Source organism: Protopterus annectens, chromosome 1.part1, assembly GCF_019279795.1.
Source record: "Protopterus annectens isolate FY-2018-M chromosome 1.part1, PAN1.0, whole genome shotgun sequence".
Taxonomy (NCBI): domain Eukaryota; kingdom Metazoa; phylum Chordata; order Ceratodontiformes; family Protopteridae; genus Protopterus; species Protopterus annectens.
Genome location: NC_056726.1, coordinates 1,507,719,584 through 1,507,743,736, shown reverse-complemented (window position 1 = coordinate 1,507,743,736; position 24,153 = coordinate 1,507,719,584).

Genomic DNA, 24,153 nt, shown 5'->3' with positions numbered 1-24,153 from the left:
CAGCTGCAAGCAGAGATTAGAGAAGGTTCTAAGACTGGAGATCTAGAAGTTTGTTGGAGATAAACCACAGTAAATAGTTCAAGAAATTACTCGGGGCTTACTCGGGGCTCTAGCACCTCAGGAAAAAGAAGATACATGTGGAGTTTAAGAAGAACAGCAGCAACTCAAACAACATGTGTGAAGATTATAGAAAAGATATGCACCTGAGCCTGGTATGGAAGCAAGGTACATACAGAAAGTTGGTGGTGGAATTCAGAAGTTCAGGAAGTTATCAAAAGAAAAAAGAAATGCAGGAAAGTGTGGGAGATGGAAAAAAACGGGCCAGGCTGATAAGGAATAGTGATTGGCTTACAAAGATGCTAAAAAAGGAGTTGCAATAGCAAAGATCAAGGCATCAGAGGCTCTCTACTAGTTTCTAGAAAGTGTCTCTGTAGATGGCAAAAATAAATTCTATCATGTTGCAAGGCAAAGACAGAAAGATAAAAAGATATGCAGACTCTTTTCATAAAGGATGCCAGCAACAACTTGCTCACCACTCCACAGGACAGCAAAGGCAGATAGAAGGAGTACTTCCAGAAGCTTCTGAATGCAGAAAACCCCACGGAAGCTGTACTGCCCCAGACACAGCCAATGATGAGAGAAGAAGAAGAGGTGCTCACCCTAGAAGAAATAAGAAATGCGCTATAAAGAAAATGAAGTCAGCGAAAGCAGCAGGGTCAGACGAGGTCACAGCAGATGTGATTTATATGTTGGGTGAGATGGAGATAAACTGGTACTGAGGGGACGCATAGCACTATGGAAAGAGGGGCGCATCCCAGATGTCTGCATACTAATCATTCTGCTGCTGATGTACAAAGACGAAGGGGTCATTCACAAATGATGGAAGTACAGAGATATCAAACTTCTGTCGCACTGCATGACTCTTGTGGGTTCTTTCACTATGTTTCTAAGTAATTAATGACAATTGTGTATGCCTGTGTATCTTATAATTTAATTTTTATTTATTTATCCTTTGCTGACGGGGTTTGTCTAGGTTAGTAGTCTGTTTTCAAGGAAGACTCAAGGTGGCATCTATACTGTCCCGAGACTTCCATTACTCTTTTTGATAGCTGCTTTTGGATCTTTTACACCCGCCTGACCTACGACCAGCTCAGGCAGATAGGGCCTCAGTTTAACTTCTCATCTGAATGACAACACACTCAAGTTTTCAGCACCTGTGATGTGTATATTTGATATGTTAATGGGGCTGATGATGTTTTCAGCACCTGTGATGTGTATATTTGATATGTTAATGGGGCTGATGATGTTTTCAGCACCTGTGATGTGTATATTTGATATCATAATGGGGCTGATGATGTTTTCAGCACCTGTGATGTGTATATTTGATATGGTAATGGGGCTGATGACATTTTCAGCACCTGTGATGTGAATATTTGATATGTTAATGGGGCTGATGACGTTCTCAGCACCTGTGATGTGTATATTTGATATGGTAATGGGGCAGATGACGTTTTCAGCACCTGTGATGTGTATATTTGATATGTTAACTGGGCTGATGAAGTTTTCAGCACCTGTGATGTGTATATTTGATATGTTAATGGGGCTAATGACGGTTTCAGCACCTGTGATGTGTATATTTGATATGGTAATGTGGCTGATGAAGTTTTCAGCACCTGTGATGTGTATATTTGATATGGTAACGGGGCTGATGACGTTTTCAGCACCTGTGATGTGTATATTTGATATGGTTATGGGGCTGATGACGTTTTCAGCACCTGTGATGTGTATATTTGATATGTTAATGGGGCTGATGATGTTTTCAGTACCTGTGATGTGTATATTTGATATTTTAATGGGGCTGATGACATTTTCAGCACCTGTGATGTGTATATTTGATATGCTAATGGGGCTGATGACGTTTTCAGCATCTGTGATGTGTATATTTGATATGCTAATGGGGCTGATGATGCTTTCAGCATGTGTGATGTGTATATTTGATATGTTAATGGGGCTGATGACGTTTTCGGCACCTGTGATGTGCATATTTGATATGTTAATGGGGCTGATGACGTTTTCAGCACCTGTGATGTGTATAATTGAAATGTTAACGGGGCTGATGATGTTTTCAGCACCTGTGATGTGTATATTTGATATGGTAATAGGATTGATGATGTTTTCAGCACCTGTGATGTCTATATTTAAAATGGTAACGGGGCTGATGATGTTTTCAGCACCTGTGATGTGTATATTTGATATGTTAATGGGGCTGATGATGTTTTCAGCACCTGTGATGTGTATATTTGATATGTTAATGGGGCTGATGACGTTTTCAGCACCTGTGATGTGTATATTTGATATGTTAATGGGGCTGATGATGTTTTCAGCACCTGCGATGTGTATATCTGATATGGTAACCAGGCTGATGATGTTTTCAGCACCTGTGATGTGTATATTTGATATGGTAACAGGGATGATGACGTTTTCAGCACCTGTGATGTGTATATTTGATATGTTAATGGGGCTCATGACGTTTTCAGCACCTGTGATGTGTATATTTGATATGTTAATGGGGCTGATGACGTTTTCAGCACCTGTGATGTGTATATTTGATATGGTAACGGGGCTGATGATGTTTTCAGCACCTTTGATGTGTATATTTGATATGGTAACGGGGCTGATGATGTTTTCAGCACCTGTGATGTGTATATTTGATATGGTAATGGGGCTGATGACATTTTCAGCACCTGTGATGTGTATATTTGATATGTTAATGGGGCTCATGACGTTTTCAGCACCTGTGATGTGTATATTTGATATGTTAACTGGGCTGACAAAGTTTTTAGCACCTGAGATGTGTATATTTGATATGTTAATGGGGCTGATGATGTTTTCAGCACCTGTGATGTGTATATTTGATATGGTAATGGGGCTGATGACGTTTTCAGCACCTGCGATATGTATATTTGATATGTTAATGGGGCTGATGACGTTTTCAGCACCTGTGATGTGTATATTTGATATGGTAATGGGGCGGATGACGTTTTCAGCACCTATGATGTGTATACTTGATATGTTACCCTGGCTGATGAAGATTTCAGCACCTGTGATGTGTATATTTGATATGTTAATGGGGCTGATGATGGTTTCAGCACCTGTGATGTGTATATTTGATATGGTAATGGGGCTGATGACATTTTCAGCACCTGTGATGTGTATATTTGATATGGTAATGGGGCTGATGACGTTTTCAGCACCTGTGATGTGTATATTTGATATGGTAATGGGGCTGATGACGTTTTCAGCACCTGTGATGTGTATATTTGATATGTTAATGGGGCTGATGATATTTTCAGCACCTGTGATGTGTATATTTGATATGTTAATGGGGCTGATGACGTTTTCAGCACCTGTGATGTGTATATTTGATATGCTAATGGAGCTGATGACGTTTTCAGCATCTGTGATGTGTATATTTGATATGCTAATGGGGCTGATGATGTTTTCAGCATATGTGATGTGTATATTTGATATGTTAATGGGACTAATGACGTTTTCAGCACCTGTGATGTGCATATTTGATATATTAATGGGGCTGATGACGTTTTCAGCACCTGTGATGTGTATATTTGATATGTTAACGGGGCTGATGATGTTTTCAGCACCTGTGATGTGTATATTTGATATGGTAATGGGGCTGATGATGTTTTTAGCACCTGTGATGTGTATATTTGAAATGGTAATGGGGCTGACGAAGTTTTCAGCACCTGTGATGTGTATATTTGATATGTTAATGGGGCTGATGATGTTTGCAGCACCTGTGATGTGTATATTTGATATGTTAATGTGGCTGATGATGTTTTCAGCACTTGCGATGTGTATATTTGATATGGTAACGAGGCTGATGATGTTTTCAGCACCTGTGATGTGTATATTTGATATGGTAACAGGGCTGATGACGTTTTCAGCACCTGTGATGTGTATATTTGATATGTTAATGGGGCTGATGATGTTTTCAGCACCTGTGATGTGTATATTTGATATGGTAAAGGGGCTGATGATTTTTTTAGCACCTGTGATGTGTATATTTGATATGTTAATGGGGCTGATGATGTTTTCAGCACCTGTGATGTGTATATTTGATATGTTAATGGGGCTGATGATGTTTTCAGCACCTGTGATGTGTATATTTGATATGTTAATGGGGCTGATGATGTTTTCAGCACCTGTGATGTGTATATTTGATATGTTAATGGGGCTGATGACGTTTTCAGCACCTGTGATGTGTATATTTGATATGCTAATGGGGCTGATGACGTTTTCAGCATCTGTGATGTGTATATTTGATATGCTGATGGGGCTGATGATGTTTTCAGCATATGTGATGTGTATATTTGATATGTTAACGGGACTAATGACGTTTTCAGCACCTGTGATGTGCATATTTGATATATTAATGGGGCTGATGACGTTTTCAGCACCTGTGATGTGTATATTTGATATGTTAACGGGGCTGATGATGTTTTCAGCACCTGTGATGTGTATATTTGATATGGTAATGGGGCTGATGATGTTTTCAGCACCTGTGATGTGTATATTTGAAATGGTAATGGGGCTGACGACGTTTTCAGCACCTGTGATGTGTATATTTGATATGTTAATGGGGCTGATGATGTTTGCAACACCTGTGATGTGTATATTTGATATGTTAATGTGGCTGATGATGTTTTCAGCACTTGCGATGTGTATATTTGATATGGTAACGAGGCTGATGATGTTTTCAGCACCTGTGATGTGTATATTTGATATGGTAACGGGGCTGATGACGTTTTCAGCACCTGTGATGTGTATATTTGATATGGTAATGGGGCGGATGACGTTTTCAGCACCTATGATGTGTATATTTGATATGTTAACCGGGCTGACAAAGTTTTCAGCACCTGTGATGTGTATATTTGATATGTTAATGGGGCTGATGATGTTTTCAGCACCTGCGATGTGTATATTTGATATGGTAACGGGGCTGATGACATTTTCAACACCTGTGATGTGTATATTTGATATGGTAATGTGGCTGATGATGTTTTCAGCACCTGTGATGTCTATATTTGATATGGTAATGGAGCTGATGACGTTTTCAGCACCTGTGATGTGTATATTTGATATGTTAATGGGGCTGATGATGTTTTCAGCACCTGTGATGTGTATATTTGATATGTTAATGGGGCTGATGACGTTTTCAGCACCTGTGATGTGTATATTTGATATGCTAATGGGGCTGATGACGTTTTCAGCATCTGTGATGTGTATATTTGATATGCTAATGGGGCTGATGATGTTTTCAGCATATGTGATGTGTATATTTGATATGTTAACGGGACTAATGACGTTTTCAGCACCTGTGATGTGCATATTTGATATATTAATGGGGCTGATGACGTTTTCAGCACCTGTGATGTGTATATTTGATATGTTAACTGGGCTGATGATGTTTCCAGCACCTGTGATGTGTATATTTGATATGGTAATGGGGCTGATGATGTTTTCAGCACCTGTGATGTGTATATTTGAAATGGTAATGGGGCTGACAACGTTTTCAGCACCTGTGATGTGTATATTTGATATGTTAATGGGGCTGATGATGTTTGCAACACCTGTGATGTGTATATTTGATATGTTAATGTGGCTGATGATGTTTTCAGCACTTGCGATGTGTATATTTGATATGGTAACGAGGCTGATGATGTTTTCAGCACCTGTGATGTGTATATTTGATATGGTAACGGGGCTGATGACGTTTTCGGCACCTGTGATGTGTATATTTGATATGTTAATGGGGCTGATGATGTTTTCAGCACCTGTGATGTGTATATTTGATATGTTAATGGGGCTGATGATGTTTTCAGCACCTGTGATGTGTATATTTGATATGGTAACGGGGCTGATGATGTTTTCAGCACCTGTGATGTGTATATTTGATATGTTAATGGGGCTGATGATGTTTTCAGCACCTGTGATGTGTATATTTGATATGTTAATGGGGCTGATGACGTTTGCAGCACCTTTGATGTGTATATTTGATATGTTAATGGGGCTCATGACGTTTTCAGCACCTGTGATGTGTATATTTGATATGTTAATGGGACTGATGACGTTTTCAGCACCTGTGATGTGTATATTTGATATGTTAATGGGGCTAATGATGATTTCAGCACATGTGATGTGTATATTTGATATGGTAATGGGGCTGATGACGTTTATAGCACCTGTCATAGGTTCATAGGTTCATAGGTTCATACTAGGCTATCTGCCCTAGGGCATTTATAAGCCTAGCCAGAGTGTGTGTGGCTTTCACCACCCCTTAGGATGAGAATACTATACCCATTAGTTTGCTGTGCCTCTGTCCAGCAGTGATACAGAGATGATTCCCGGGGTAAACCTACGATCTCCCATCCACTCGTCAAGATTTCTCTTGAACAGAGTCAGTGAGGGGCTCTGCCTCACATGGTCTGGGATTCTGTTCCATAGTGTAGTGAGTCTCTGGGTGATGAATCTGTCCCTCCAGCACGTCCTATTTATATCCGTGTTGAGGTTTAAGTCTCTTGCTCTCGTGGCTCTGGTGGATTTGGATTTTTTGAGGTGGAGCATGTCCATTACTTCCGGGTTGGACATGGCCTTGTATGTCAGGCACAGATCACCTCTGAGCAGACAGTATGCGACTGAATAGAGCTGGAGTTTCTTCAGTCATGTGTATATTTCATATGTTAATGGGGCTGATGACATTTTCAGCACCTGTGATGTGTATATTTGATGTGGTAATGGGGTTGATGACGTTTTCCGCACCTGTGATGTGTATATTTGATATGTTAACGGGGCTGATGATGTTTTCAGCACCTGCGATGTGTATATCTGATATGGTAACCAGGCTGATGATGTTTTCAGCACCTGTGATGTGTATATTTGATATGGTAACAGGGATGATGACGTTTTCAGCACCTGTGATGTGTATATTTGATATGTTAATGGGGCTCATGACGTTTTCAGCACCTGTGATGTGTATATTTGATATGGTAATGGGGCTGATGACATTTTCAGCACCTGTGATGTGTATATTTGATATGTTAATGGGGCTCATGACGTTTTCAGCACCTGTGATGTGTATATTTGATATGTTAACTGGGCTGACAAAGTTTTTAGCACCTGAGATGTGTATATTTGATATGTTAATGGGGCTGATGATGTTTTCAGCACCTGTGATGTGTATATTTGATATGGTAATGGGGCTGATGACGTTTTCAGCACCTGCGATATGTATATTTGATATGTTAATGGGGCTGATGACGTTTTCAGCACCTGTGATGTGTATATTTGATATGGTAATGGGGCGGATGACGTTTTCAGCACCTATGATGTGTATACTTGATATGTTACCCTGGCTGACGAAGTTTTCAGCACCTGTGATGTGTATATTTGATATGTTAATGGGGCTGATGATGGTTTCAGCACCTGTGATGTGTATATTTGATATGGTAACGGGGCTGATGACATTTTCAGCACCTGTGATGTGTATATTTGATATGGTAATAGGGCTGATGACGTTTTCAGCACCTGTGATGTGTATATTTGATATGGTAATGGGGCTGATGACGTTTTCAGCACCTGTGATGTGTATTTTTGATATGTTAATGGGGCTGATGATATTTTCAGCACCTGTGATGTGTATATTTGATATGTTAATGGGGCTGATGACGTTTTCAGCACCTGTGATGTGTATATTTGATATGCTAATGGAGCTGACGACGTTTTCAGCACCTGTGATGTGTATATTTGATATGTTAATGGGGCTGATGATGTTTGCAGCACCTGTGATGTGTATATTTGATATGTTAATGTGGCTGATGATGTTTTCAGCACTTGCGATGTGTATATTTGATATGGTAACGAGGCTGATGATGTTTTCAGCACCTGTGATGTGTATATTTGATATGGTAACGGGGCTGATGACGTTTTCAGCACCTGTGATGTGTATATTTGATATGTTAATGGGTAATGGGGCTGATGACGTTTTCAGCACCTGTGATGTGTATATTTGATATGGTAACGGGGCTGATGATGTTTTTAGCACCTGTGATGTGTATATTTGATATGTTAATGGGGCTGATGATGTTTTCAGCACCTGTGATGTGTATATTTGATATGTTAATGGGGCTGATGATGTTTTCAGCACCTGTGATGTGTATATTTGATATGGTAATGGGGCTGATGACGTTTTCAGCACCTGCGATGTGTATATTTGATATGTTAATGGGGCTGATGACGTTTTCAGCACCTGTGATGTGTATATTTGATATGGTAATGGGGCGGATGACGTTTTCAGCACCTATGATGTGTATATTTGATATGTTAACCGGGCTGACGAAGTTTTCAGCACCTGTGATGTGTATATTTGATATGTTAATGGGGCTGATGATGTTTTCAGCACCCGCGATGTGTATATTTGATATGGTAACGGGGCTGATGACATTTTCAACACCTGTGATGTGTATATTTGATATGGTAATGGGGCTGATGACGTTTTCAGCACCTGTGATGTGTATATTTGATATGGTAATGGGGCTGATGACGTTTTCAGCACCTGTGATGTGTATATTTGATATGTTAATGGGGCTGATGATGTTTTCAGCACCTGTGATGTGTATATTTGATATGTTAATGGGGCTGATGACGTTTTCAGCACCTGTGATGTGTATATTTGATATGCTAATGGGGCTGATGACGTTTTCAGCATCTGTGATGTGTATATTTGATATGCTAATGGGGCTGATGATGTTTTCAGCATATGTGATGTGTATATTTGATATGTTAACGAGACTAATGACATTTTCAGCACCTGTGATGTGCATATTTGATATATTAATGGGGCTGATGACATTTTCAGCACCTGTGATGTGTATATTTGATATGTTAACGGGGCTGATGATGTTTTCAGCACCTGTGATGTGTATATTTGATATGTTAATGGGGCTGATGATGTTTGCAACACCTGTGATGTGTATATTTGATATGTTAATGGGGCTGATGATGTTTGCAACACCTGTGATGTGTATATTTGATATGTTAATGTGGCTGATGATGTTTTCAGCACTTGCGATGTGTATATTTGATATGGTAATGGGGCGGATGACGTTTTCAGCACCTATGATGTGTATATTTGATATGTTAACCGGGCTGACGAAGTTTTCAGCACCTGTGATGTGTATATTTGATATGTTAATGGGGCTGATGATGTTTTCAGCACCTGCGATGTGTATATTTGATATGGTAACGGGGCTGATGACATTTTCAACACCTGTGATGTGTATATTTGATATGGTAATGGGGCTGATGACGTTTTCAGCACCTGTGATGTCTATATTTGATATGGTAATGGAGCTGATGACGTTTTCAGCACCTGTGATGTGTATATTTGATATGTTAATGGGGCTGATGATGTTTTCAGCACCTGTGATGTGTATATTTGATATGTTAATGGGGCTGATGACGTTTTCAGCACCTGTGATGTGTATATTTGATATGCTAATGGGGCTGATGACGTTTTCAGCATCTGTGATGTGTATATTTGATATGCTAATGGGGCTGATGATGTTTTCAGCATATGTGATGTGTATATTTGATATGTTAACGGGACTAATGACGTTTTCAGCACCTGTGATGTGCATATTTGATATATTAATGGGGATGATGACGTTTTCAGCACCTGTGATGTGTATATTTGATATGTTAACGGGGCTGATGATGTTTTCAGCACCTGTGATGTGTATATTTGATATGGTAATGGGGCTGATGATGTTTTCAGCACCTGTGATGTGTATATTTGAAATGGTAATGGGGCTGACAACGTTTTCAGCACCTGTGATGTGTATATTTGATATGTTAATGGGGCTGATGATGTTTGCAACACCTGTGATGTGTATATTTGATATGTTAATGTGGCTGATGATGTTTTCAGCACTTGCGATGTGTATATTTGATATGGTAACGAGGCTGATGATGTTTTCAGCACCTGTGATGTGTATATTTGATATGGTAACCGGGCTGATGACGTTTCGCACCTGTGATGTGTATATTTGATATGTTAATGGGGCTGATGATGTTTTCAGCACCTGTGATGTGTATATTTGATATGTTAATGGGGCTGATGATGTTTTCAGCACCTGTGATGTGTATATTTGATATGGTAACGGGGCTGATGATGTTTTCAGCACCTGTGATGTGTATATTTGATATGTTAATGGGGCTGATGATGTTTTCAGCACCTGTGATGTGTATATTTGATATGTTAATGGGGCTGATGACGTTTTCAGCACCTTTGATGTGTATATTTGATATGTTAATGGGGCTCATGACGTTTTCAGCACCTGTGATGTGTATATTTGATATGTTAATGGGACTGATGACGTTTTCAGCACCTGTGATGTGTATATTTGATATGTTAATGGGGCTGATGATGATTTCAGCACATGTGATGTGTATATTTGATATGGTAATGGGGCTGATGACGTTTATAGCACCTGTCATAGGTTCATAGGTTCATAGGTTCATACTAGGCTATCTGCCCTAGGGCATTTATAAGCCTAGCCAGAGTGTGTGTGGCTTTCACCACCCCTTAGGATGAGAATACTATACCCATTAGTTTGCTGTGCCTCTGTCCAGCAGTGATACAGAGATGATTCCCGGGGTAAACCTACGATCTCCCATCCACTCGTCAAGATTTCTCTTGAACAGAGTCAGTGAGGGGCTCTGCCTCACATGGACTGGGATTCTGTTCCATAGTGTAGTGAGTCTCTGGGTGATGAATCTGTCCCTCCAGCACGTCCTATTTATATCCGTGTTGAGGTTTAAGTCTCTTGCTCTCGTGGCTCTGGTGGATTTGGATTTTTTGAGGTGGAGCATGTCCATTACTTCCGGGTTGGACATGGCCTTGTATGTCAGGCACAGATCACCTCTGAGCAGACAGTATGCGACTGAATAGAGCTGGAGTTTCTTCAGTCATGTGTATATTTCATATGTTAATGGGGCTGATGACATTTTCAGCACCTGTGATGTGTATATTTGATGTGGTAATGGGGTTGATGATGTTTTCAGCACCTGTGATGTGTATATTTGATATGTTAATGGGGCTGATGACGTTCTCAGTACCTGTGATGTGTATATTTGATATGGTAATGGGGCTGATGATGTTTTCAGCACCTGTGATGTGTATATTTGATATGTTGATGGGGCTGATGATGTTTTCAGCACCTGTGATGTGTATATTTGATATGGTAATGGGGCTGATGATGTTTTCAGCACCTGTGATGTGTATATTTGATATGTTAATGGGGCTGATGATGTTTTCAGCACTTGTGATGTGTATATTTGATATGGTAATGGGGCTGATGATGTTTTCAGCACCTGTGATGTGTATATTTGATATGTTAACGGGGCTGATGATGTTTTCAGCACCTGTGATGTGTATATTTGATGTGGTAATGGGGCTGATGATGTTTTCAGCACCTGTGATGTGTATATTTGATATGTTAATGGGGCTGATGACATTTTCAGCACCTGCGATGTGTATATTTGATATGCTAATGAGGCTGATGGCGTTTTCAGCACCTGTGATGTGTATATTTGATATGGTAACGGGGCTGATGACGTTTTCAGCACCTGTGATGTGTATGTTTGATATGTTAACGGGGCTGATGACATTTTCAGCACCTGTGATGTGTATATTTGATATGTTAATGGGGCTGATGATGTTTTCAGCACCTGTGATGTGTATATTTGATATGTTAATGGGGCTGATGATGTTTTCAGCACTTGTGATGTGTTTATTTGATATGGTAATGGGGCTGATGATGTTTTCAGCACCTGTGATGTGTATATTTGATATGCTAATGGGGCTGATGATGTTTTCAGCACCTGCGATGGTGCATATTTGATATGGTAATGGGGCTGATGACATTTTCAGCACCTGTGATGTGTATATTTGATATGTTATTGGGGCTGATGATGTTTTCCGCACCTGTGATGTGTATATTTGATATGTTAATGCGGCTGATGATATTTTCAGCACCTGCGATGTGTATATTTGATATGTTAATGGGGCTGATGACGTTTTCAGCACCTGTGATGTGTATATTTGATATGTTAATGGGGCAGATGATGTTTTCAGCACCTGTGATGTGTATATTTGATATGTTAAGGGGCTGATGATGTTTTCAGCACCCATGATGTGTATATTTGATATGTTAAGGGGCTGATGATGTTTTCAGCACCTGCAATATGTATATTTGATATGTTAAGGGGCTGATGATGTTTTCTGCACCTGTGATGTGTATATTTGATATGTTATTGGGGCTGATGACGTTTTCAACACCTGTGATGTGTATATTTGATATGGTAATGGGGCTGATGATGTTTTCAGCACCTGTGATGTGTATATTTGATATGTTAATGGGGCTGATGATGTTTTCAGCACTTGTGATGTGTATATTTGATATGGTAATGGGGCTGATGATGTTTTCAGCACCTGTGATGTGTATATTTGATATGTTAACGGGGCTGATGATGTTTTCATCACCTGTGATGTGTATATTTGATGTGGTAATGGGGCTGATGATGTTTTCAGCACCTGTGATGTGTATATTTGATATGTTAATGGGGCTGATGACATTTTCAGCACCTGCAATGTGTATATTTGATATGCTAATGAGGCTGATGGCGTTTTCAGCACCTGTGATGTGTATATTTGATATGGTAACGGGGCTGATGACGTTTTCAGCACCTGTGATGTGTATATTTGATATGTTAACGGGGCTGATGACATTTTCAGCACCTGTGATGTGTATATTTGATATGGTAATGGGGCTGATGATGTTTTCAGCACCTGTGATGTGTATATTTGATATGTTAATGGGGCTGATGATGTTTTCAGCACTTGTGATGTGTATATTTGATATGGTAATGGGGCTGATGATGTTTTCAGCACCTGTGATGTGTATATTTGATATGCTAATGGGGCTGATGATGTTTTCAGCACCTGCGATGTGCATATTTGATATGGTAATGGGGCTGATGACGTTTTCAGCACCTGTGATGTGTATATTTGATATGTTATTGGGGCTGATGATGTTTTCCGCACCTGTGATGTGTATATTTGATATGTTAATGCGGCTGATGATATTTTCAGCACCTGCGATGTGTATATTTGATATGTTAATGGGGCTGATGACGTTTTCTGCACCTGTGATGTGTATATTTGATATGTTAATGGGGCAGATGATGATTTCAGCACCTGCGATGTGTATATTTGATATGTTAAGGGGCTGATGATGTTTTCAGCACCTGTGATGTGTATATTTGATATGTTAAGGGGCTGATGATGTTTTCAGCACCTGCAATGTGTATATTTGATATGTTAAGGGGCTGATGATGTTTTCTGCACCTGTGATGTGTATATTTGATATGTTATTGGGGCTGATGAGGATGCTAAATATTTTTCTACCCATTTCTGAGGTAGGAGACATATTGCTTTTTTATAGGTTCATAGGAGATTATAGGCTAACTGCTCAAGAGCTCTTACAAGCCTAGCCAGTTTTAGCCAGATTTTACCAAATTTTCTATCCCAAGAGCAAAGATAACAAGATTCAGCAAGTAGGGTTTTGACAAATTTTTACAGACTGCTTCTGTCCATAAGGGACAGGAGTGCCACCCCAGGAATGAATTTGCAATTTCCCATCCATTGGTCTAGATTGCACTTAAAGTTGGTCAGGAAAAGGATCTGTTTCACATGAATAGGAATCTTAATCCAGAGGAGGGGCAATCTCTGGGACACATCTGTCTCACTAGCATGATCTGTTCATGTTAGAGATCAGGTTTGGATCCTTGGAGCGGGTAACCCTCATTCAGTTAGTTTCAAGAATATGCAACATTTTCATCAGGGCTGGGTCAGAGACTGCCATATAAGTCAGGCATACATCACCCCTCAGTAATTGGTTGAAACTCAATATAGTGGTAGTGCTTTTAATTGGTCCACATATGACATGTTGGTTATACCCTCTATTTGTTTGGTGAGAAACTCTGAGGGTGCTCCAAGATTTGTAGAAGCCTGACAAGGTACACATCAAAGGGTGCATTGTACTCAATTATTGATCTGATGAGGGCTGAGTACAGTGGTACTACGACTAGCTATGGATGACATGCCTTTACTTTTAAACTGAGCCACATAGAAGGATTTCCTCACCAGCATGGACATATGGTGGTCAAAGTTCAGATTACTATCTATCTGAGTACCCAGATCTCTGACCACTAGTTCCACTCTTAGGGGTTTGCTATCAATGTTGTAATTTGCAGGGGTATTTATTTTCCAAAAGGATATTATTATGTACTTCTTTGCATTTATTTTAGGGCCATGGCTCAGATATCAATCATTAGTCTGTGTCAGTCTTTCCTGTAGGATATCGACATTGATTGGGGAGTCAGTGATTGCACCCAACTTGCAGTCATCAGCAAAGCTAGTCAGCAAAAGGCCACATACATTTATCTTTACATTTGAGAAGTATATCCCAAATAAGAACCCTGTGGCACTCTACTAGCGGTTGGCCTCTTGCTGGATGTGGATTCCCACACTCAAATAACATGTCCAATTGATGAGCCATTTGGCTATCCATCTGGTGAGGTAGAGGTTTATCCCTAATTTTGTGGGTTTATCTATAATACCTGAGTAAAGTATTGTGTCAAATGCCTTGGCTAGCTCAAGGTAGGCAGTATGTACTGACTTACCCTCACCCATAGCCTTGGTGACCTGTCAATGAATTCCACCAGATTGATTAGGCAGGACCTGCTCATGACAAAGCTGAACTGGGTTGGGTCTTGAGTCTGGAGATTTCCTGTGTGATTGTTAATCAGATCCATGATGAACCTTTCCATAGCCTTCTATATGAGGCTAGTCATACTTATGGGTCAGTAGTTTCATTGATGCAGTGATGGTCCCCCCTGTTGCACAGCGATGAGTGTTGCTGTCTTCCACTCTACTGGGAAAAGGACTGTCTGAAGACTGTGGTTAAACTGAGATCTGAGTGAGTCTGCTAGGTCATGTTTCAATCTATTTAACAGGCAACCTTGGATTCCATCAGGGCCCACTGATGCAGTGTTTCTAGCTTTGGAGAGGGCAGTGGCAACCTGCTCTTTTGTGACAACCGGAAAAAGAATGGCAGAGAGTATTAAATGGGAGTGACCATAGGTGATGAGGGCTGAAATTTGAGCTCAGTTTATAGACCTGCAGGTTTGCTGTTTCTTCTGGCTGAGTGCAGTTAGTGCTATCCAGCCAACTCAGCACATCGTTGAGTGTTTCCCCTTAAGATTTTGGATATAACCAAAAAATGTTGTGTTGTTATCTTTTGCTTGGGAGGTTATTTTGTCTCATGTTTAGCTATTGAAGACTTCACTACTTCCTGATTTGCCTGTTGAGACTAATGAGGAACTTTTTTCTCTGTTGTCCGCCATTCCACTTACATCTAGAAAAGAATTTCTTCCTTCTATAGAATAGTCTATTTATGCCAGGGGTCCACCAGAGTGGCTTATTTTTCCAACTAGACCTGGGTTTAGTTCGTTCAGGTACTGTCATTTCTATGTGGTTGTTTAAGTGGTTGTACATGGCATTTATGTATACTTCCACATATGCCTCCATGTATTCAGGGTTGAGGAAGGTTTACAGTTACCTATGTTATCACTTAATATAAGGTAATTTACCCTGGAAAAAATCTTTAGGGTTTGATGGGAGTTCTAACCTTAAATTTATTGTAAAGGAGACTGATTTATGATCCAATGTTACCAACAACGACATTACACTGGGGGGGGGGGTGCAAATATCCCCAATGTTTGTGAGTACTATGTCAAGGATATTTGATGTTTAGGGTATTTGAGATTTAGGGAATATGTTGGGATACTTTTTGAATGCCAGAATCTGAAAGCATAATTTGTCATACCTCGTCTTCCATGGGACATATTCCTGCCCATCACTGTTTGTCATACCTCATCTTCCATGGGGCATATGCCTGCCCAGTGCATTCTGTCATACCTCATCTTCCATGGGGCATATTCCTGCCCATTGCTTTTTGGTATACCTCATCTTCCATGGGGCATATCCCTGCAGAAAAGAGGAAAATCCCAGGATGCAAAAAACTCCCTTACCAGCCTCAGTAAGAAGCTGAGATCCCTCATAAAATCCTCCAAAGCTAGTTAAGAAAATAAAATTGCCAAAGATTCCAAAGACAACCACAAGGCATTCTATAACAATGTCAATAATCTCAATGGCAATGCTCAGATCTGCTCTGAGCTACAACAGAATGGCATTAAATATACTGATCCCAAAGATATTGTCAATTTCCTGGCAGATCAATTCAGTGCCAACTTCACCCGCCTCTCAACTCCTAAATGGCCCATCTCAATACCGGAAGATTGCCAAATTCCGGTAATAATAGCCACACCGGTAAAAGACACACTCTCCAAAGCTAAGAATACAACATCCATGGGACCAGATGACATCCTGGGTTGTGTACTACATGAACTACAAAATGAACTGGCACCTCACCTAAGTGTCATGTTTAATTATACCCTCACCTCAGGCTTAGTGCCCACTGAGTGGCGCACAGCTACAGTTATCCCATTCCACAAGGGGAGATCTACCTTGGATCCCGGGAACTACTGCCCCATCAGTCTGACAAGCTTTATCTGCAAGGCCATGGAACGTATTATCATGGAACTTATAAACAAAGACATTGGCAACCTTAAAACACTGGACCCCACCCAGTTTGGGTTCGTGAAGGGCCAGTCTTGTCTCCTGAACCTGACTGACTTCTTCGAATCAGTCTTCAGAGCCATGGATGAGGGTAAGGCAGTCCACACAGTCTATCTGGACCTTGCCAAGGCCTTTGACACCATCCCCCACTCTTTAATCATAGATAAACTTATTAAGCTGGGCATTAATCCCTACATCACTCGATGGGTTGTCAACTTGCTTACTGACAGAACTCACACTGTAAATGTAGCTGACTCCAAATCCAGCTCCAGACAAGTGACAAGTGGAGTACCTCAGGGTTCAGTCCTTGGACCTCTGTTGTTTGGCATCTACTTCTCTGAAGTACAGGCCAACATTAAGGGACTCTGGCTAACAAAGTTCACAGATGACTGCAAACTGGGAGCCATTATTGAATCCCCAAATGATGTGGATACTCTACAAAAGGGCCTTACAGAAACAGATGCTTGGTGCCAGAGCCATGGGTTCAAGCTCAAAGCCAAGAAATGTATAGTTATCCCCTTTGGGAAACAACATGTACCCATGAATTACCACATAGGTGGCAGTACAATAAACACCAAATGTGTGATAAGAGAATTAGGAACACAGGTGAACAGTGGTCTCACCTTCAATAACCACATTGCCACAACAGTCAGGAAATCCTTCAGTGTGGCACAACTCATCACTAAGGGCTTTTCATCCAGAAAAAAGGATGTCATTGTCCCACTGTACTCATCCCTCATCAGACCCAATATAGAATACAATGCCCCATTTGGTATGTACCTCTCAAGACATCTGCAACAACTGGAAAGGCCGCAGAAATGCCTCACTAAAAGAATCAAAGGCATAAAGCAGATGCCCTATGCTGACCGCCTTAAAAAAACTCCAGCTATACTCTGTCTCATATTATCTACTCCGAGGCTCTGCTTAACATACAAGGCCATGTCAAACCCAGAGCTGTTGGACATGCTACACTTAAAGAAATCACAATCCCTCAGAGCCACATGCTCCAGGGATCTAAATATTGTCATCACAATAAACAAAACATGCTGGAGGGATAGGTTCCTGAACCAGAGACTCCACAGACTCTGGCATAGACTGCCCATACATGTCAAGCAGAGCACCTCTTTGGCCCTCTTCAAAAGGAACCTTGATGATTGGATGGGAGAAAGGAAATTCACCCCGGGGATCATGTCAGTCTCCCTGCTAGACAGGGGTCCAGGGAAGTAAATAGTGTAGGAAGAAATAGCCAGGGAATAGCCAGGGAATTGTTATGGGTAGGCTTGTACAGGCTCTAGGACTGATAGCCTAGTACCAACCTATGAACCTATGAACCATAACTTTTTGTCATTCCTCGTCTTCCACGGGGCACATGCCTGCCCATTACTTTTTGTCATTCCTCGTCTTCCACAGGGCACATGCCAGCCCAGTACTTTTTGTCATTCCTCTTGTTCCATTGCCTTTTGTTCAAAGCCCAAGCACACCTTTTAGATGGTGTTGTTGACATTTCCTGCAGTGTCTTTCTCTTCCTATTGAAAATAGTTACGTTCATTGTTATTCACCTGCCATCACACCTTATGTAGTCATTCAGAAATATGGATACTGTGTTACCTTGTGAATTAATTAGGTTACAAACCTTCTATTCAGAATATGTAGCAGGGTGTTCTCTTTTAATCTGTGTGACTCATATGAAATACCATAGCAGACCAGATGTCTGGCCTGAACTTTGGTGTTTGATGTTGCTTAACAGTTGTCTTTTTACAAGTGTCTCTGTATTTGTATTTGAATGCCAATGGCACATCAGTTTGCCATTAGTTTTGACACATCCCCAGGGTGTTTTTTACAGGTATTCGACTGCTCTCTTTTGCTATTCACATGCTTATTTCTAGGCATCTTACTCACATGACTAATGACTTGTACATTTACATTTTAGATAAATGAATCATGGGTAGGAGTGGACATTGCAAATAATTAAATGTAATATATCTGTGCAGTGCATTTTTTCTGCTATATATTCTTCATTACCCCTGGTTGTGCTGTCATCACAGTGGCAGTTGTCAAGTTCAGCTCAGGAGGACAACAGGTACAAAACTACAATTAAATGAAAAATATTGATTAGTTGTCAGCATGCATTCAGCTATGTATTAATACTATTCCACAATATGGGTGAGTACAATAAGAATCATTTTGTTTATTTAATAAATGTAGAATTTAAAAAAGGAAAACGGGGGTGAAGAAGGCAACAGTAAACAGGAAGGGGGAGGAAGAGAAGGTCAGGCAAAGCATTTCATATAAATGTGTCCAGGAAAACAGTTGCAATTCACTAACATTGCATTCCTAGTGAAACTGAGATAGAACTGCCTAAATTAATGTGTCCATATATGCACCGTACGTAATATGCTTATATGAGATGTATATCTACATATCCATGTAAGTATGTATGTGTGTGTGTATATGCACATATAAGACATATGACACACACACACAGGTGTGTGTGATAGTGCCATGCCATCCTTGTGCTCCTAGGGGCAATATATTGGGTAAAATCCGATTACATTGCCTAGACTTGTAAGGGCCCTTAAGGCATTAACCTAGTAATCGCCTATGAACCTATGAGCCTACAGTATGTCCTTATAGGTGTGTACCGTAGAAGTAGGAATAAGAGGGCTGTTCATACCCTTGGACATTTTGTCTGTGAGTGCCCTGTTTGCAGTATGGTGTCACTACTGTGTTTGCTGCTATAGCTGCTGGTATTGTTTATTTTATTTATTTTATTTAACATTTGTTTACCTTGATAGTCCGACTGGACAGCAAGTGTCTGTTTCCAGTGTAGTCCTGGGGAGAAAAGCTCCACAAAGTTACAGAGAGTAAAATAGATAAAAAGTTTAAACAAAGTACAGAGTAAAATTCAGTTGAAATAGAATACTTAATAGAATCACTTGAGTTCCTACAGTATGGATCAGCTGAGTATAACGGCCCTGTATTTCTTATGCTTAGTCAAACACTCTGCTTGTGCTGTACTGAAGAGGCCATAACAAGGCCAAAATATGCATATCGACAGCTAGTGGGGTTTGGCTTTATTGGCCCGAAATTGTCCGTTAAAACGACGAAAAAAGTCATGGGCATTCAGAATAGCCAATTAGCTGAAACACCAGATGTTCATAAGGGTCATTTGCATATATCCCATGTGCCTTTGATACAAGAGGTTTGGGAGGTCACTCCGTGGAAGTTCTAGCTTTGCTGGAGTTTTCATTTTGTTTTTACTGATTGGTTTTTCAGTGACCTTCTCACTTATTGTTTTAGTTTGTTGTTTGGGATATTTTTGCAGTGCACCCAGAGGACAGTCCATGGGCCACATCTATTTAGCATTTACTGCTTGAAGATCAAAGCTAATGTTCAGGATTTGTGGCTGAACATGTTTGCAAATGCTTACAAACTTGGAAACATCATAAATACTACAGGGGATACTGATTCTCCAAGAGGGCCTTACCAAAACAAATAGTTGGTATCAAAATCATGGACTAAAACTAAATGCTCAGAAATGTATTGTTTTTGTTGAGTAACTTAATGAAGGGGCATGATGCATTCATGCAAATTCTGCTCAGCCCAGTTGTCTATACCAAGTAATGTTTATGTATTTATATTTGTTAACCAGGGTAGCCCCTAATCCAAAAGGTCCTATTTCAGGTTCAGCATGTGTAAAAATACACTAATATGACAAAAATAAACCCCCGGATTCACAAATCCTCCGTGTAAGACTTAATAAGTCTTACTCGGAAGCTGCAGTTGAACGGTATGATGTCAGCGTGCCATGAATATTCATGAGGGCACGCTGACTCAACCGTAACTCTTACATGGACCGAGTATGAAAGCAGGGGGCGTGTCCGACTGCCGAACAGTCTAAATGTCCATGCCCCTGCAAGTGTAGTAAAAGCAAAATGTCAACACACAAGAGCGAGTTCACTCAAATGTACTTGCACCCAACACCACACTCCCTGACACTGTAAACCCCCATCACAGTTATAAAAAGTATAATATTTATTTATTTATTTTTTTTAAATCCACGATATAGCTGCCCGTATTTGCACGTGTGTGCGCGGGTGTGCCCATTGCTTAGCCATAGTAAGCAATTCCGACATGGAAGAGCATAAGAAAGAATGTTTATGCAAATTGCACCAAATTACAATAGGGTAATGGTAGAGCATATGCACAAAGAGGAGGCATTCACAGTTCGAGTCCCACCACTCCCCTTCTTATTTATGGTTTGAATCAGTATTTGAAATAATACCAGACATATATGAATAAATTTTTATTAAAAGCAGTGACATGGTCAATGTATCAGTGAACAAAATATATATTTTTAAAGGACCCAGATATATAATAGGCTGCTGTTAAGCAATGCTTTACCCAGCGAAACACAGGTGCCCATACTTTAATAGTGCTTTACCCAGCTAAACACAGGTGCCCATAGTTTAATAGTGCTTTACCTAGCTAAACAGAGGTGCCAATAGTTATATAGCACTTTACCCAGCTAAACAGGGTTGCCCATAGTTTAATAGCGCTTTACCCAGCACAATAGAGATGCCCAAAGTTTAAAAGTGCTTTACCCAGCGCAATGTGTTTTTCTGCAGGCGTGCGCGCTGCACCAACCAGGGCACATTAGGGCACCGGGGAGCAATGTAGAGCTAAGTTGCTTAAATGCAGCCACACCCCCTAGCCTTTATATTGTATATAAAAGAGTGAATGCCAGTGTGCATTTGCTCATGTGAATTCGGCATTCTGAGTGCAGATTGCACTACAATGGGGATCTGGAGATGTACCCCTTTCCTCACTGTAGTGTGATCTCAAAGTTAGTATATATAATTAGTAAAGTGTGTGGGGGGTAGCCCATAACAGTCATTGGAGACATCTGGAAGTGATGGGTGTTTCGCACAAAGTCAACATTTCCAGAGTGTCAACATTCTTTTGGGACCAGGCACACTCTTTTGAGGATTCAGCAGTGCAAGTTTCTGACATTTTGAGATGGATAAATGAACAGTCACACGTGTGTTGCAACATTTTAAAGGTAAACACACACACACACACACACACACACACACACACACACACACACACACACACATATATATATATATATATATATATATATATATATATATATATATATATATGTATACATTCCAGGAGACCATTACAGAGTGTCATATTCCCAATTACTCTCCAAATAAATGAATTTAGTTGATATTTATTTATTAATTATTTTATCATATCATTTTACCGTGATAAGTGTGCGGTAGGAGTTATATATATATTTCATGATTTATTTGCTGTACTACAAGGATTTGATGTGTATAATATTAGGTTTATAGTTTATGCGTAATATGCCTATACAGATGCATTACTATGTAATAATTAGACATGTTATAAGAGAATGACGTTGTTTGTGAGGGTAGTATACCTTTAAGGGCAAAGATTTGTGGATGATGTAGTTTCACTGAGCTTTTAAAGCAAGGGCAGTGTTACTTTTGCTTGTTCTAAAGAAGTCCATGATATTAATAAGTAGATGAAAGTGTTTATAGGTTCATAGGTAGGTACTAGGCTATCGGCCCAAGGGCCTACGTAAGCCTAGCCAACAAGGTTCCCTGGCTTACGCCACCCAAGAAAGTTATTTTCCTGTGCCACTGTCAAGCAGAGACACAGAATTGATCCCCAGGGTGTATTTCTTATTTCCCATCCACTCATCAAGATTTTTCTTGAAGAGTGCTGATGAAGAACTTTGCTTGACATAGATGGGTAGCCTGTTCCAGAGTATGGGAAGTCTCTGGGACAGGAATCTATCCCTCCAGCATGTCCAGTTTATTGTGGTGACAAGGTTTAGGTCCCTAGAGCATGTAGCTCAGAGGGATTGGGATTTCTACACCCATTGTTTGATAAGATTTCTAAACAGTGCCACGAATCCTTTAAAATGTGTTTATAATACTGTACACAATTTTTACACCAGAAGTCTATGTATGTTGCTATAGGCCTATCTCAAGGGACACTTCCATTAATGATGACTTTTTATTTGTTACAGTTGATGTCACAAATTTAGTCGCCTCTATGCCACAGAATCAAGGCTTGGTGCTTTTTGGAGATGCCCTGTGTGGCAAAGAGGGAATGCACAATGTGAAAAGACAGCTTGTAGTTGATTTGATGGAACTAGTGTTATTGAATAATTACCTACTATTTGAAGGTGAAGTTTTCCATCAAACAATGGGTGTAGCTATGGGGGCTAAATGTGCGCCCATATATGCTAACCTGGTATTAGCTAAGTGTGAGGAAATCTGTGTTTTTGAACACAACTTGTATGGTAAAGTGATTACATGGATAAGATTCCTTGATGACATACAGATCTTATGGCGAGGTTCAGTAGGTGAACTTGAAGAATTTATTAGTTATTTAAATTCTACAGCTTAATTTTTGAACTTTACAGATAAAGTTGGTAATGAGAGTATTGCTTTTCTTAACATTACACTAATTTGGGATAAAAATGATAAGAAATTCATTTCTAGAGTGCGTAGAAAAAAAACATGCTCTAATTTAGATTCATAGCTTAGTACTACACTAACTGCCCTTGCAAGCCTAGCTAATTATCCTTTGTGAGACTCAAACGCTGCACCTTGTGTGTGTAAGGCAAACACCTTAACCATTAGGCCACTCTCCTACATCACAATTTCCTCCTACATTACAACAGTTGTCACCCCAACCATCAAAAAGAGAGTGTAGTAAAGGGCCAAATGGTCAGGATTTCAAGACTGACAAGTAGTGAAGGTGACTTTGAACAGGAAATGTACACTCTTGTAGGGATGTTTCAAGAAAGAGGTTACCCAAACACGTCACTGATAGTCCTGACATTAAAAATATGTTAGGATTGGCCCCTAAAGTGACTTTTTCTAGAGGTGCCAACCATACGAATCTAGTTGAAAAAACATGTAACAAGAAAAGGATGGCATCTAGGATGTCTAAGCGTAACATGTGTAAGGCATGTAAGTTTATTAACACAGGGCCATATGTCATGGTAGAGGGGTACCAATGTTCGATACCTAGTCCAGGCAATTGTAATTGTAATACTTGGATGGTGGTCTGTATAGCTACATGTTTGACCTGTTCAGCGTTCTATGTGGGTAAAACCACTAGAAAATTGTAAGAAAGAATATTAGAGCATGTTAGGGACATTAAAAAAGTAAGAAGGAAAATGCACTTTATAATCATTCAGTGAAATGTGAGGGTTTCAATAAGTTCTTGTTTTTTATTATTGACAGAACTGTTGACCATTT